The sequence below is a fragment of the Leptonychotes weddellii genome, chromosome 8 (assembly GCF_054177405.1).
Source record: "Leptonychotes weddellii isolate Sample4059 chromosome 8, ASM5417740v2, whole genome shotgun sequence".
NCBI classification, from domain to species: domain Eukaryota; kingdom Metazoa; phylum Chordata; class Mammalia; order Carnivora; family Phocidae; genus Leptonychotes; species Leptonychotes weddellii.
This window is the reverse complement of record NC_138376.1, coordinates 115,156,611-115,171,685: the sequence shown is the minus strand read 5'-3', so window position 1 is coordinate 115,171,685 and position 15,075 is coordinate 115,156,611. Positions and strand designations below refer to the sequence as shown.

General features: G+C 39.0%; 1 protein-coding gene across 6 annotated transcripts in view; it reads right to left on the bottom strand.

Moving 5' to 3' along the window:
• The window catches only part of UST (uronyl 2-sulfotransferase), a 331,541-nt gene that overhangs the window by 194,233 nt on the left and 122,233 nt on the right, over positions 1-15,075 (bottom strand). The gene's annotated exons all lie outside the window — the stretch shown is intronic.

Here is a 15,075-nt window from a genome sequence, read left to right as displayed (position 1 = left end):
AAAAAAAAAAAATTATAATTTCTTTGCTGCCAAAACGGATTGGGCACCACTATCTTCTGCACCCCTCACACCTCCAAGAAAAAAAAGCACAGAACCAAAAAAACAACTAAAACAAGAACAAAAGACAACAGGTAAGTAAAAAGGGAAAGGAGACAACATAGAAAACGAAAACGATTTCATCTTCCTACCAAATTTTTTTTTCCGATAATTTCTTTTTATTTTACGTTTCTCTTTCGAGCATCTAAGTTTTCCGTTGTGACTTTCTAGAAAACCTATTTGTTTTGAAAGCCAAATGTTTCCAAAGCCAGGTGATTGAGAGAAGAATGACTGGGAATTCTAAAAGCTAAAAAGTAAAGCCTGAAGGAAGAAGACATCAAGTTTATCAACAAAATCAAAGACTGGGGAAAAAAATAAAGAGCTAGTTGCTTCCCAAAGGGAGATAAAGGTTTTGGTGGCTGGTGGATGCAGATGAAGAGGGACAAGACTAGGTCCTAGAAGCTGTCTGGGTCTCTAGGAAAAGGTCTAGCGATCCACCCCTCCCCCCCAAGTGGTTTGGGAAGGGGTGGGTTGATAGAAATCCCAGAGGAAGGGGGCCAGCTCCACAGGGGGTGTCCTCAGAGGTTCTAGGCCATATAGAGAGGTGTCGCTCCTGACCAGAGGTTGAGCTTCTGGGTTTCTCTGGCTGGGGGAAACATGGTTCGGGGGCAGTTCACTATGAGAAGTCTTCTGGGATTACTCTGAAGCTATGAAACAATGCTGGAGATCCCGGGGTCAGGACAAGGAAGATGCAGCACGTGTGGGCCTGATGAGCAGAGGCCCTGCTGGGGCCAGTGACCTGGGACGACCCTGGGCAGAGGACAGCATCAGGACAAGGTGTCGCTCCCCTGAAGTCACACAACCCCCCCACCCCCCACCCCAGGGAAACTGATTGGCCACAAGAAGGGATGAAAGGAACAGGAAGGAGAGATACCTGAGAAGGTGAGTTTAAACTGGAGGAAACTAAGATCGCCTGCTACCATCAGGGGAAGTGGGGACTCCTGTGCAGCTTTACTTATATTAGGGAAAAATCTAAAATGCGACATTTTTGCCCGCCTAACCTCGTATCTTCAAGGGTGTATATACATATGCATATGTCTATGCCCTTAAATTTACTATAAAGTTGAACCAACTCTGATCAATGGAGAGAGCAAGAAAGAGAGGTCCATCTAGTGGTTTTGGGCTAATTTCAATAACATTTCTTCAGGTTGTGGGCCTGTAGTCACGGCAGAAAGAACAGGTGGGCTGTAGTCTGGGAGAACAGGGGATGGGCTCGATTATCCTTTGTGCCTGGAACAGAGGTCTGGAGGAAGAGAAGGGGGACTAGGTAGGAAGGATTGTCAAGAAAGTATTCAAGACTACCTTAGGAAATTTAAAGAACCTATTCTGATTATGAAATTTATCTGTTTCCTCAACACAATCAAATTATTTCCAGGCTCCATTAACTGGAAACAAACTTCTAAATCATTAAATAAATAGCAGAAAACGTCCCCCCTTCCCCCAAATCATGCAGAACCGTGGCCTATTGCTTTTTTCAATAAGGTTTCTTGGTTCCTTCTACATTTGCATAATTAAGGCAATAGTTCTTAAACTAATATGCACTATCCATCCTGTGAAAATGGAACTTGCCTACTTAGCCATCTGAACACATCACATCTGCCATCACTTTTGATGGAGGAAAAGTACTTGAGGAATTTCTATCCAGCAAAAGATTTATCTTCTTGCCAGGTACTTCGACCACAGCAGAGTAATTACTTAGAAGGCAGGAGTCAGGCTAGCAATTCTCTAAGTGAAAACAGAGGTGGTCCGTCAGCACACGTCCCCTCTGCTAACACACTGTCCCCAGGACAGCATTGCTGAACAACACTGCATGAATAATGTAGATTCTGAGAGCCTCTGAGTCCCTACGGACCTCCAACCTCCATTGCCAAAACAAAACAGCAGGAAGTGCCTACCCAGAGCTCCTTGGGGCACCTGAAATTGGAATATTAGTAGAGCCTATTTAGAGTGAGATGAAAGTTTTCAACCTTTTTATATACACATGTATATGTAGAATTTCAAATCATACATTTAATAAAATCAGTCATCTAAGTGCCGCAAGCACAATTAGAGAATCATTTAGTTTTCTACGCCTTAGCGGGTGACTTTTGAGAACTGGGAAGAGCATTTCTCTCTATGCTGATGGTGGAACTTTTAGAACCCTGTTGTGGAGTCTATTCAAGGCCAAAAGCAGATGGCACCACCCATTTACATATTTGAGCATCCATTATAATTAGAGCTCTTTAAATATAAAAAAGTTGAATTATTTTCCATTAGAGTTTCTGACAACATAGAGAAATTTCATTAAAATATCCCTCTTCTCAAGAGAACATAAGATGAATATAATTTCCAAAAAATGAAATTGGAAAAAGGATGTTCATATAATTTTTTAAAAGCTTTTATAAATTTAAAAAGATTTATGAAAAGATTAAGCTTTTAAAATTATGAAATATGGAACACATACAAAAGAGCGTATGAAAATACATCCTTACAATCCTTAATTTTGGATGAATTATAGTTTTGGGCTGTAACTCAAACATTCAAGGATCATATAATCATAACATCAACTGTAAATAATTAGAAGATTAAGAGTAAACTACTGAAAATATTTTGATAAGGTTCAAGAATGAGACCTATGTGAACAGATGGAATAAATTAAGTTCTTAGATCCCCCCCCAAAAGGGGATGACTCACCTTTTTATTTATTTATTTATTTTTAAAAGATTTTATTTATTTGACAGAGAGAGACACAGCAAGAGAGGGAACACAAGCAGGGGGAGTGGGAGAGGGAGCAGGCTTCCTGTGGAGCAGGGAGCCTGATGTGGGGCTCGATCCCAGGATCCTGGGACCATGACCTAAGCCAAAGGCAGACACTTAAGGACTGAGCCACCCAGGTGCCCTGATTCACCTTTTTAATCACTAGTCTTTTTGTGATGCTAATGAAAAGATTTTCTTCTATTCAAACATTACATTACAAAAGCATTTTGTAATTAAAATGAAGGAAAATTCATCTTTCATGTATACTTTTTGGATACATTTGAAAACATGTGTAACTTAATAATTCATATTACTCATGTTTACATAGAGGTAAAAGAAATTTGATATCTATAATTAAAATGTAAAATCATAAATTTTTAAAATACTGTTATTCTGTGTAACAATGGTTGACGTTCTCATCCACCACGATAAAAAATATATCCTGAAAGTCCAGAATGTTGAAATGAAATGATTTTTCTCTGGCATACTTCACTAATGTACTACTTGGCTTTGAGTACATAACAATAAACAAGTAGTACTTTATGTTCTTAACTGGATGGAACAGTAATCTAAAAAGGTATCTCACTGTATCACTGATTAAAAATATATTATGTTTACCTATTAAAAACATTTAGTAACAAAAACACATTTTTGCTAGGGAAAAAAACCTGGCTAAAACATCAATCTGATTTGAACCAAATGCCACAAAACATATGCAATCAAATTTATTTAAAACATCTACCCCGAAAGGCCTTAGCAGATATTACAAACGGACAGTTGTTATAGCTACAAATATTAGCAATTCAGATCAGGACCCAGTAAAACACAATTCATCAGTTAGTGACATTAGGGCATGTAACTTAGATAATGAAATTTGTAGCAGGCTGGTGCTAAGTATTTTATTTTATTTATTTATTTATTTTTGGTGCTAAGTATTTTAAACGACTTCTTTCAATCCATCCTCTCAACAAGCCTATCAAGTAGGGACTTCCGTCTCTATGAGGATAACACACATTCAGAAATCTGCCCCAAATCATAGAGTTAGTTAAGAGTTAGCCTTAATCTCAAGTCAGGCTCACTAAGCTCTAGAAGCTGAGCACTCATCTATTACACTCCGATGGCCATCATGCTAATGATGTCCTTCCTCAGTGTCCATCTTGTAGCTCAACAAATTTTGAAATTTTAGAAACATCTACTGGATAACCCTCATATATTACCTGTTAAGTGAACAAACGACAAGCCCAGATTGGTTTATTTTTTTCCTGGTCTGATATTTCTATCCATGATGCAGTAAAATTGTAGCACAGAATCAAGGGACCTGAGATCCTCATAAAACTACACTCTACCTATCTTCCTTAAAGCCCTGACACACATATTCAGTGGTATATTCTTTTTGGCCAAAGTAAAGGGGGCATCTGGTTTCAAAAAAGAAGGAAAAATAAGAGAGGCATAAGAATCAAAGTCAGGGGAGAAAGTAAGTCCAGGTAAGGAGCACCCCTTTTTCCAGGCCACCTCTGAACTAGCAGTGTGTCGTGGAATCATGCTGGATAGAGCTAACACAAATGACAAGCTTGTTTTGGATACCTCTGACTGCCAGATCCAGGTACATATAATTAGTACTATCCGTTAAGCTATAAAAGATGTATAAAACATGTTAAGGAATTACAATATACTTGAGGAGATAAAAATATATACATACAGGTGACATTTCAAAGTATAATGATGTGTGCCAACTACTGTTATGGGAGAGTATTATAAGATCCTAAGTAACATTTTTAGTGCTTTATAGCTTTGCACCCAATGATCTCTAATAGGAGCTCAAGGAACCTTCTCCTCTATGAGGAAAAGGAGTCCTTAAAGTCTGTATTCAAGGGCAAAACTATGCCATGGTGCAAGAAACAGTGCTCTCAAGGTATGGTACAAGGTTTTTAAAGCTGTTTTCCACTTGGAGCCCTTTCTTAATCTTTTCCTGTTGTTGGCCTGTTTCACATTGCTCATTTTGCTCTTAGGTCCCAAATAGCTAGTGTAACAGTAAATGGTTCCCAATTTCCCCTTACTGGAGAGGAAAAAAGCCAAGAGGGAGTCCGGGTATGGCCACAGGGAAAGGCTACTGGGACAGTCCCACTGGTTCTGCTCTGCTCTGGGTCTTAGAAAGAGATAGCAACCATCCTGCATCTTCTTACCTCTAGGGGTAGTAAAAGTTCAAGATCAAGATGAGAGTGTGAACCTGGAAGAGAACTGTCAGGATGTCATTGAGCCTGCCTTTCACAGGGCTTCGGGGGCAAAAGGAACCCTATAGATCCACACTGGGGTTCATTTGCAGAGTGACCTCCAGGAACCGGGAAAGACAGGCGGCTCCCTGAGGACTCAGGGGTTCAGGAAACAGGTCATCCCCAGCTTTATCCATCAGCGACATAGCCTTACAGATCCAAAACCACTTTTACAAACATTTCTTGAATTCCTTTTCACAAAAATGAGAATGTGAAGAATACAGGGAAATCATGAATAGTTTTCATTTTATAAACGAGATAAACAAAACTCAAGAAACATAGTTGGCTTTTGTCAGCTCTAAGAACTAGTAAGACCTGAAGCCTGGGCTTGTCCCAGGATGTTCAAACTCCTTGTTCTCAAGTCCTCACACAACTGAGCTTCGAGCTAGGGCGGTCACAGAAGGTGCAGGAGTCAGGCTGAGCCCCCTAAGACGGGTAATCTGAACAGCAGCAATTCAACGTATGACTTTGGAGATACACATCAATAATTACTGAATTGTAAAGAAGAGTCAATGATTAACAATATTCTTACTGGGAAAAAGAATATTCATTTTCTATTATATATAAAATAAGAATGATCTTACTGGATTTAAGAACATCAACTCTGAAACATTAGGCTGTCGCTCCCAACAACCTTGTTCTCTTCCTTATCCATTGTGGATTTGTCATCCATGAACATATATAAGCTTTTATGGGGAATGATTTATAATTTTGGCCTGCCCTGTCATTTGGGCAAATGAAGTCCAGCTGTTTATTATCCACCATAAGCAGCAGAATATCCTTCATTTTGTCTTTGATAGACCTTATTTAAGATTTGAAGGACATCGTTTTTATTTATTTCAGACCAGAGATGTGTTTAAGGCCTTGGTGAACAGTTTTGTGTTCTCCTCAAACACAACTCCTTCTAGTTTTGTACACTTTGATCATTTTCCCGAGCCAATGCCTTTCCTGGCAAGAATCATAATCAATTTAGTCTTTTCTTCCACCTGCCAAGAGCATGCGAGTTGTTACATTCTGGATGTTCTCCAGCTCAATTATGCCTCTTTTGAATCTGTTGACTAAAACTGCATATAATCTTTCAGGTGTGGATGAATTGTAGCTTCCACTAGGCACTGTGATGTCCTCTGCTGGAGGATGTCCAGTGTTTTGATAGCCTCTTTGGGCTGCAGTATCACACTGGGTGGGAGCTGCTAAGTGAGAGCTGACAAAGACACCAGGCTTAGTAGGTAGTCCTGTGGTTGAGTACTACTCTTCCACAAAAACAAAAAAACAAAAAAACAAAAAAAAAAAGGGTGAAAGAAAGCAAGAAGAGATCAGGGTCACCTGCAAACTCAGGGACTTTCTGAGCATTTCCTCCTCTGTATCACCAGTAAAGATGTTAAAATAAATTGAACATTGATAAAAAGTACCTGTTTATACTTCCAAAGCTGTCTGCCCTCATTAGTTTTAAAACTGAAAGTAAACTGAATTAAAACAGTTCAAACCATGTTTCTAAGTGCAAGGTCAAAAGGCACAAAGGAAACAGGATTCTCTCAAATAACTGTATGCTTTCAGAAAAGTAGCAATATTTTGTTAGCATGATAAAGAATATCTATCTTTAAGTAGCAAAATTACACTTAGTGTAAGACACTTGTAGCATTATCATTAAAACTTCAAACAAAACAGGATGCTATCTATAGCCATTCATTCATTTGACAAGTATTTATTGAGTGTTACTATGTGCCAGGTACATGTTCTAAAAGCGGGTGCCACGATGAGAATTAATACACATTCCCCCACGATGGATTTTACATTACTTAATATTATTCTGGATAATGCTATTAAACTTGAAAGAGAGTTAGATAGGAGATAAAATTAATATTGTTCAATTATGTGATTCCCTATTAAGGAAAAGATTGAACTAAGGAAAAATGATTAAAATAGATAAGTTGAGTAACATAAGTATATATAATGTACAAAATCAATAATTTTTAAAGATTATAACAATCAGTTTTTTTTTTAAAGATTGTATTTATTTATTTGAGAGAGAGAATGAGATAGAGAGAGAGAGAGAGCATGAGAGGGGGGAGGGTCAGAGGGAGAAGCAGACTCCCTGCTGAGCAGGGATTCCGATGCGGGACTCGATCCCGGGACTCCAGGATCATGACCTGAGCCGAAGGCAGTCGCTTAACCAACTGAGCCACCCAGGCCCCCCTATAACAATCAGTTTAAAACATAGTGGAAAAAATTCCATTCAGAATAGCAACCAAAAAAGAAAAAAAAAAACTTTATCTAGGAATAACCTTCCGTAAGAAATGTAAAAGGCCCCATTTGGAACCAAAGAGTGCTCTAATAAAGAACATTCAGAGAACAGTAGCAACAACAAAAGGCTCTTAGAAATTAGAAATATGAAAACAATGAGGAAGAAACTCAACAGAAAGGTTGGAAAACAAAGTTGAAAAACTTTTCCAGATAGCAGAGGAAAAAGTCAAAGAAAAGAAAAATAAGAGGAACAAAAATAAGACAGACAACTATATTTGCAGGTTCAACATCCAAATAAAGAGTTCCAGAAAGACAGAAAGAAAATGCAGAGGAAGAAATCATCAGGGAAGAAGGTCAAGCTAATGTCCCAGAATAAGATCTTAGTTTCCAGACTGAGAGGTCCACTGAGTGTCCAGAATAGGACCTGAAAACTGGTACACAGTAGACACAAAATTATACAATTTTAGAACATTAGGAATAAGAAGCTTCCATAGAGACAGATTAGATTTTTTTTTTTTTAAGATTTTATTTATTTATTTATTTGACAGAGAGAGACACAGCGAGAGAGGGAACACAAGCAGGGGGAGGGGGAGAGGGAGAAGCAGGCTACCTGCGGAGCAGGGAGCCCGATGTGGGGCTCGATCCCAGGACCCTGAGATCATGACCTGAGCCGAAGGCAGACGCTTAACGACTGAGCCAGCCAGGCGCCCCGAGACAGATTAGATTTTCACATACAAAGTCAAGAATTAGTCTTCTCAGCAGAGATACTAGAAGCTATAGTGAAATGGAGAAAGACCAACTTTCTGGGGGGAAATTCTTTTGTGGCAGAGACATGTGAGGCTCAGAGCACCCAAGTGCTCCATTTCGCAGCCTCCTGCAGTTGAACTTGGCCTTCTGACCAGTTCTAGCCCACTGGGTGCTCACAGAAGTGACATGTGTCACCCCTCTAGCTCCTCTCTGCCCTGCCACAGTGACACAAAGGTCCTGTGTTGAGATGGTGAAGCCACAAGATGGATCCAGACAGGATCTGGAGCAAGCTTCTGAAAGAAAAGAGCCACTGGATCCACTGAGGATCTCACATCAGCAAGACAACAACTCTAATGTGGGAGATTTTATATCACCCTAGCCTATCCTGATTAATATAGATAGATTCCCCATCTGGAATTTCACATCCTGTCAGACTATTAGTCAAAGTTAGAATAGACATCTTCAGAAATGCATTATTTCAGATAACTTCCATACCATGCACCTTTTCTCAAGAAACTGCTGGAGACCAAGGAAAGAGAAAGATATGTAGAGAAGGCAGAATAATGCGTGCCCACCCCCCACCCCCACCAGGATGCCCAAGTCCTAACCTCCAGATTCTGTGAATGTGTTTCCCTACATGGCAAAAGGGATCTTGAGATGGGGAGATTACCCTGGACGACTCAGGTGCATACAACATAATCACAGGGGTCTTCACGAGTGGAAGAGAAAGAGAGAAGAGTCAGAGTCAGAGTCTGAAGATGCAACAATGCTGGCTTTGAAGATGGAGAAAGGGGCCACGAGGCAAAGACTGCAGGCAGCCTCTGGAAACTGGAAAAGGCAAGAAAATGGATTCTCTCATAGAGCTTCCAGCAGGAACACAGCCTGGCTGACTCCTTGATGTTAGCCCAGGGACACCCATTTCAGACTTCTACAAGATAATAAATTTGTGTTGTTTTCAGCCACTAGGCTTGTGGTAATGGGGTTACAGCAGCAGGAGGAAACTCTTGCAACATGGGGTGCAGGAAGTGGAAGCCAACACAGAAGGGAACCCCCCCCCAGACACATTTGAGCTGGAGGCTGGGCCCAGACCAGAGCTGACGAGAAGGCCCAGGAGAGACCTCAGCAACCGGACATCGATATATCCCTAGCATGTTTGGAGGCGCTGGGATTTACACCACTGAAAAAAAGTCCCACGATAATTTGGAGGTCAGGGAAAAGTGTGAAAATCAATTTACGAAACAAGACAATTACTTGTTACAAAGAAAACAAAAGGCTGAACGGGGAAGAAAACATCATAATGGCCCCACTGCCCTTATCATTTGCCTGGTGTCCGCAGTAAAGACACCGAGCCTTGGGGCAGCCCAAATAACACACACCTGGCTTAGGAGGAGGGGGATTGAAAAAGGGGGTGCAGGCTGCCATGAAAGTGCTAAATCCAGCCATTGCAACAGAAGGATGTCAACAGACGAAGCCTAAAGCTGAGTAAAACCAAGAAGCAGCATAAGCAAGTTATTCAGAGATATGAAACCTGATCCTAAAGATTGGTTGAAAGAGTGTAGAGTAATTGTTTCTGAACAACAGAAAGTAATGGGAAGGGTGTAGTCAGGGGGTCACTTCTTCACAAGCTAATGAGCCATTTGGTGCTTTAAACTCTGTGCGTATGTATATGCATGACTTTGATTAAACATAAAAAGTACATACAAGAACTGGCAAAATATTTGCAACAAATGACACATAAGGCGTTCATATTCTTAATATACAATAAAGACTGGGCAGGATTGTGGAAAATGCTTCGTTATGGCTGTCTCTGAGTGGTGGCATAATGCATGATTATTTTTTCCTGCTGCTCTATGATTTTCTGTACTTTCCAAATCAAAACAAAATAGGAGCATGCATAATTTTTAAAACAAAAAGAACTGATCAGATGGTCAAGGAAGAAATAAAACAAACAAAAAGAATTAGGTAACTATATTGGAAGCTGCTAAAATGTTGAAGTTACTACAACTTTGAAAACCCTCAGGAAGGGTTACCCTGCCAAAAAAAATGGTGGCATGAATCTTCTTAATTCACTAAAGCAATTTCTTGATTAAATATGCTTTCCAACAACAATTTGCAATTTAAAAATTTCATGCTTCATTTAAAGTGCTTTATTTTTGTTAAAGGCAGCCCAAACCTGACAACGTATTACGTCAGTGATTGTGACTGGTGCGGGTTTGGATAAGGTTTGGAGAACATCTTATCAGCAATAACTGGCCCTGGGGCTTTGGGGAGTGGGGTGGAGAAGATGCTAAGAGAACAATTATATAAACTACATATTGTTAGACCTGTGGCTTCACAGAATTTTTTTAATTAAAAGAAAAGACAAGTGGAAGATATGCTTAATAGTACTAACCAATTGTTGAGTAAGAAATGGATTCATTATGTTCTTCTTGGGAAAGAGTGAACACATGACATGCTCATAAAACTGATAAATTTAGAAGTACTGTTTCTGAACTTGGACACAGATTTCTATGGAAAGTTGAAATCTCAGGAGGCCATTGGCTGGGCCAAAGACTTCCAGGCTAATGGTTAAGGGCTGTGATGAGTTCAACGGAAGTGTGAAGGAAGAATACAGGTGACTTCAGGATAAGAAACAATATCTATTATGTAAGGCTGATTTGTTCCCCTTTGGCAGATTCTTCTTCTTCTTCTTTTTTAATCTTCTAAGCTATTAATTATCCATCTCAAACAAAATACCTAAGTATAAAGTTCTTTAGGGTACACACTGAACTCAAATGCTCTTAGAGTTATTTAAAAATAAAATACTCAAGTCAAAAATTTTCCTATCATTTGCAATGATCAAAAAAAAAAAAAATGAAAGGGTGGCAGGGACTCCTTCAAGGTCATGCTCATCTGAGTGAAACTGATTCCTAACTCCCAGCGTCATTCTGTTCTGCTAGTTCTTTCTCTAAACCTAATATATTTATCATGAATCATTAAACACAAACCTATTACCCAGTGCAGTTGATTCATCCATAAAATGAAAAGCGACTTCACTTTTGTAGTGTTTTTTAAAAAGGACTTTGGGTAAAGCCAGGTGTGGATGTAGAGAACAATACAGGCTTAAGAAAAGCTAAATGCCAAAGGTCGTGGAAGGCTTTACTTACTGTTCCGAACTAGCCCAAGGAAGAAAGGGGGTAACAACGGAACCTGAAAGTTCTTCCACCGGTATCTGGTCTGCCACCTGACACGTAATTAATTGCTTCTAAAAATCCAAAGAAAAATACAGTTGGGCGGTTGGGAGCACGTTTTACTCTAAGTAATAGCAAACTGAGTCCCAGAATCTGTGAAAGGCTAGATACGAGCAATACCTAGAGTACAAAAGACCCACTTCTGGGAGCTTACCTGTGTCTAGCACAATAAGTGCTTTCTTTAAGCTCACAACTCTACGAGGTGGATGGAACCATCCTCTTTTACAGATACAAAACTGAAGCTCAAAGAGATGAAGTGTATATTCAAGGTAACTTGTTATGTAGTAGGATTTGAATTGAGGTCTGACTCCAAAATCTAAGCTCCTCAGACTCCTAGCCACCAAGAGCAAATACGGAAGTCAGAATGAAGAATTTGGCACATTAAAAGAGTAACATGTTTTAAATCTCAGGGGTGGACACGTTGGGTAGGTTGGATGTACGTCTTATTTGTCTCACTAATTTTTTGTTTGGACTATTTCATAATTAAAAGATAACTATAAAGAAACTTCATTGTTTCTGCCTTGGATAAAATTAAGAAGATCTAAACTTCTTGAGAATGCCATTTCTTCCCCCCAAAGAAAATCAGAGTATGTGGGTCTGAGGTTATTTCCAACAGGATGAGATGGAGCTGTAAAACCAGAAGGCCCTCTTATCAGCAGCAATGGTGTCAGGAAATGTTGTCAGATTGGAAGCAGCTAGACGAAGTGGGCAAAGCACACATCCAAGTCTGTGCCAGAGATTTATTTGCTTCTTGCAGATCTTAACAGACAACAGGAAAACAAGGTAGATGGCCATGTCTATATGCTCAAAAATAGGTTCTGAGGGATAAAAACAAGAAATTACTTTTCCTCTTGAATCTCAGTACTACTCTTTCAAGTAAAAACTGATCTTGATCAAGGGAGAATGTGTGTGTACATAAAACTCACACAATCCTGTCCTCAGGGGAAGGAGGAATTTTTGATCCAGAAACCTTCTCCAACTTGACGGATTCTTGGCCAAGATACCTGAAAGTAAATGAACTTCCAATATCTCCAGGAAGTCACTTACCTATTATGATTATTAGATTATGTGGGTTTTCCTCTTTAGGCTCCAAACAAGGACTGTAAACCATGGTTTCTTTATAGAGAACATTAGAACATCTCCTTTCAGCTAATGTTAGTAAGGATTTATTGATAGGAAAACAAACAAATATGCAGTCTTTCTTAGGACTCAGTAGTAGTGGTTGTTAAAAGGCAGGCAGAGAAGTCTCCTATAAAAATAGAGACATATTTTTTAAAGGGCACAGACTTCTTTACCGTTTTTCTCTGTTGCTCTCATAGCCCCTAGTCCTGTGAAAATAGGAAGTTCCTTTTTCAAGTAACTTTCTCTTACATGGATTTTTCACTGAGGTCCTTTCCAAAGAAAAATATAACATAATATGATTTTTGTATGTTAAAAACACAATTTGAACAGTAGAAATGAATTTCTAATAGAAAAAACTGGAGAGACTATTGGATAATTATATTGGATATAATATAATAATAATATTATATATTATATAATATATGATACAGATCATATATTAGATATATTTCCAATAGAAGAAGCTGGAGAGACTATTGGATAATTATATTGGATATAATATAATAATAACATTATATATTATATAATATATAATACAGATTATATATTGGATATATTATTATTATTATACATTATATATTGGATATACAGTATATAATATATATTATCTTGGATATAATATTGGATAATAATAAAATAGCTGCAGATGTGAGAATTATGAGGACAAAAAAAAGAATTACAAAGAAAACTAAAGAAGGAATTTCGGGGAAAAATTTGAGTAGTATCGAATGTTGGAAAAACTACAAACATGCACTGAAATTATCCTAATGATAGACTTCCAAGGATGGTTTCCATGTTGATTAAATCAAACCAAACAATGCCTAACAGGGCATAACACTTCATGTTATCCTGGTAACTGAAGATATTAAATTCAACCCAGGTGAATTACTTTCTAGGGCTTTCAAAGTATCACCAACTGGGTGGCTTAAAACAAGAGAAATTTATCCTCTCACAGTTCAAGAGGTCAGAAATCTGAAATCAAGGTGTCAGCAGTGGGGACTCAGAGGGACAATCTGTTCCATGCTTCTCTCCTAGAATCTTGTGGTTGCCAGCAATCCTTGGTGTCCTTGGCTTGAGGCAGCATAACTCCAACCTCTGCCTCCATCCTCGCATGCCATTCTCCCTGTGTGTCCTTGTCTCTGTGTCCAAACTTCCCTCTTCTTATAGGGATATCAGTCATACTGGATTTAGGGCCCATCCTCATCCAGTATGACCTCATCTTGACTACTACATCAGCAAAGAGCCTATTACCTACCACATAGGACTGCATTCGCAGATTCTGGTGGTTAGGGCTTCGGCATTGGTGGGGAGGGGGACACAATTTAAACCATAACCCCATTCAGAACTGAATCTATGACTTGTCACTCCTTTCCTACAATTCAGTTTCTCTACTACACAATTATACTGCCATGGTTACCATCTCCTAGGCTATCAATTTTTTCTCTTTCCTATTAAAGCCAAACTTCTCAAAGCAGTTCCTATCTTCATCTTCCATCTACCACTCCTCAAACCTCAGTAGGGAGGCCTACCTCTTCTCAACCCCTCTATCCCAGACTCTTTGACCTGTGTAGGTCATCCTATGCAACCTTCAGAACTCACCTGCAGAGGTCAGGTTGAGTTGCCTACACTCATTCTATCACAGCACTTAGCAACCTACTTAATGTATCAGATCGGGCCTGTATGAGAAGCTAGCCTGTCCTTCCCACTAGACTCTAAGCTCCTTGAGGGCAGGTTCTGTGCCTTCTGCAGTCTTATAGCCTCAGCACCGAGCCCAACACAAATTTACTGCATAAATAATGCTTGGATGAATGAATGGCTGTCTGTATAGGATCATTTACACTCAAGAATATCTCAATCGCAGAACTATGTGCTCCCATACTTTTTGATTCTTTAAAACCTCGAGATGCAAATAGATTGTAAAGTATTAGATGGCAGAAATTATCTTCAACTATATTTTTTGTCTTCCCGATCCCTTGCATAAGTAGACATTCAAAAATTTATTGATACTAAAGGGAAATTAGCTTCTGGGGTGCCTTGGGAGGTAAAAAGGACTAACCTTTACTGAGCAATTGTTCACTGCCAGACACCACTATGTATTATAGAAATGTCATTTCAATTAACATCACTACTTCTCATTCATTTGAAGATTGCTTGCTCAGCATAATAAATTGTAAAACCTCTTCTAATGAACCCATTTTTAAATAGAATTTTGAATACTGATACTACCTAACACATTACTTTATATAGAAAAAATAGTATGTAAGTATCATCTTATATATCACAATACTTTTATATACAAATGCAGGCATCAACAATATATCTTAACCCTCTATGTATCATCAGAATCCACTGCACCCAATTTTAGTTTTTTAGGATTTGGGGTTTTTTTGAACAGTTCTAACTATTTGTGTGTATTAACATTTCATTTATTTATTTATTTGAGAGAGACAGAGAGAGTGAGCAGGGGGAGGAGCAGAGGGAGAGGGACAAGCAGGCTCCATGCTGAGCATAGAGCCCATTGTGGGGCTCGATCTCATGAGCCAGAGAACATGACCTGAGCCAAAAGCAAGAGTCAGAGGCTTAACTGACTGCATCACCCAGGCACCCCTGTGTATTAATATTTCTTGACTTCA